Here is a 2,668-nt window from a genome sequence, read left to right on the forward strand (position 1 = left end):
CACGGAAAGAACAGGGGTGCATGTCTTCGCAGAATTTCCAAGCACTAAAATCGGGAAATGGGTTTAGGTCAGCAAGGCTGGGAGGAGGTGCTCAGCTTATTTTGCCATAAACCAGTAACCAAGGACCGCTCTCCATGTTGGATCCCTGCAAAGGGCTGGAACACGGCCATTCTCTGCCTTCCCCCAGGAGAGGCAGAACCGGTGCCTACTCGACCAGGTGGACACTCTCCCTGCCATGGCGCTGCAGCGCACAGAACCGGGGCTACCCTCCACTTCCTCCGGGGAGGGCAGAGTGGGTCATGCAGGCGCAGGCAAAGGCTCCCCCTGCTGGGACCTACGAATTGCACAACTCAGAGTTGCTCTGCCTTCCTCCTGGGAGGAGCTGAGTGAGTAGGCAACATGGGAGTCTGCAGTTTGGGACAAACTGTGATCCCTCAGCTTTGGGGCTGGAGATCCTGTAGGGCCATTTTTTTTTTTTTTTTTTTTTTTTGCCCTTTAGACCAATTTATTTTATATCCACTTAAAATATCATCCAACAAAGGACAATGAAGTTTACAGCTGGGACAGGTATACATACCTCGAGGCATTTGCAGTCCATCGTGCCCACTGAATAACAACTTTGCTGCTGAAATTTCTTAAAACTTACCAAACTAAAACAAAAGGCTGAATGATACAAAAGGAGGAGCATTTCGGTGTAGTCTGTTCTGTCAATTGGCTTTTTAAAAAGAGGAGACACATCCTGTTTCCCCCAGACCAGTAAATAAGCAAGAGCTACATGCAGCAGTGTGAGTATTAAGACATTTCTCAAGTCTTCTCAAATGAGTCCAAAGTGGGGATGGGATAGGGGAGAAAATTGATAGAAAAACATTGCTATAGACACCATAACAAACAATAAATTTAGATAATTTAAAATTTAAAAAAAGGCAAGAGGCAGCATTTCAGCAGCAAAGTGCTCAATAAAAAGTATATTGTAGAGGGTAATACACGAAAGTTGGGGTATGAAGAAGGAAGAAAAATGGGTCAGCAGGATGGGCGAAGGCCTCAAAGAAAATACGGCGTCGTCGTTCTGGGAGGAATAACACGTTCTGAATCTGGAACTGCCCGGACTAACTTTGGTTCTCTTGTATTTACATCTTTGAAGACCATGATCGAAGCGATATTTCCACAACGATAGCAGTAATTAGGAGCAGACCATACTGTTACCAGCTTCTCATCAAACATAAATTTATAGCCTTCGTGCACTAGTTGGTGTGCTCTGCAGATGAGTTTTAAGTTGTTGATATGAACAAACTCATTTGTGACCTTTGCGCCAAAAAGCCAACCTGCTCCTCGGGGACTGATTGCCCAAGTATCCACGTCTTCAGGATCTGACCAAACCAGATCACAAAAGGCTCCTTTATGAGGAATTTCCTGATTCCGTTCAATGGTTCGAATTTGATCCAGTGTTTTGATATCAGGAGATAAACCACCATGAACACACAAAATCTGCTCATCTATTAAAGCTGCTACTGTGAGCATGTCAAAAACTTTGGTACAGTATCTCCAGGCATTAGCATTTCCATATTTGGTTTGGCACTCATCATAAAATCCATACACCTGTGTTATCTGTCTACTTTCATGATTTCCTCGCAAAAGTGTGATACGATCAGGCCATTTAGCCTTTAGTGCAAGAAGGTAAGTGAAGGTCTCCAAACTATAGTAACCTCTGTCTACAAAATCACCCATAAATATGTAGTTTGTGTCAGGAACCTGACCTCCAGTTCTGAATAGTTCGCAAAGGTCATAAAACTGTCCGTGTATGTCTCCACACACTGTTACTGGTGTCGATACTGGCTGGACGTTTGACTCTTCTAAGAGGAGGTCACAAACATAGTCACGTAGCCGCTTCAGGTCGTTCTCCGGTAGGTACTTGCACAACCGCGCTATCTCCACATACTTGTCCAAGTCTAGGGGCGCCATTTTAGAAATAACAAGCCCCGACGGCGGCAGCGGCAGCGGCTGAGGCTCTAGTAGCCTGTAGGGCCATTTTTATTTTCACCTTCTAGAGCTGCGTGGGAAACCTTCAGGGAACAAAGCCTCACACAGAGAACATCTTATACTGAGCATGGCCCCCTGGAAAGGGGCAGTACAACACCACCCAGGCGCAGACACCTGAGAATCAGTGTAACAGGCCCCCTCCCCCAGGAGACCAGCTGGAAGAACAGGCGAACAGCAACTTTACTGATGAAACGGGACTGGAAAACTGGCAAGGGGAAAATAGCATATAGACCTTAAGGTTTTTTTCTTATGAATTATCTTTCAGTTTAAATTTTTCCATTTTTTTTCCTGTTTCAACTAGTTTCTTATTTTATCAACTCTTTGTTTTTAAATCTTTTCTTTAAATCTCATATTTTACAGTTACATGTCATAGATATATTCTTTATCTTCAGCTTCCTTTCGCTGTTTTCAATTTTATTTTTGTACATATAACATATAAGAGTTTTGCTTTCCTTTCCTTTCTTTTTTTTTTTTTTTTGCTTTCTTTATAATTTTGGAATTTAGTGTCTTCTAACACATACACCAAAATTCACTCAAGATCAAGTGGATCACCCTATTTTGTCAGCTTTGTGAGATTATATTCTCTGTCTCCCCAACTCCCCCCTTTTTTTGCTTTTTTTTTTCTTTGATT

At 42.9% G+C, this 2,668-nt stretch overlaps 1 pseudogene; it reads right to left on the minus strand.

The window, feature by feature from the left end:
* Positions 1 to 936: 936 nt before the first annotated feature.
* Positions 937 to 2,009, minus strand: LOC140630476 (serine/threonine-protein phosphatase 6 catalytic subunit pseudogene; annotated as a pseudogene).
* Between the last annotated feature and the right edge of the window lie 659 nt (positions 2,010 to 2,668).

Source organism: Canis lupus, chromosome 3, assembly GCF_048164855.1.
Source record: "Canis lupus baileyi chromosome 3, mCanLup2.hap1, whole genome shotgun sequence".
Taxonomy (NCBI): domain Eukaryota; kingdom Metazoa; phylum Chordata; class Mammalia; order Carnivora; family Canidae; genus Canis; species Canis lupus.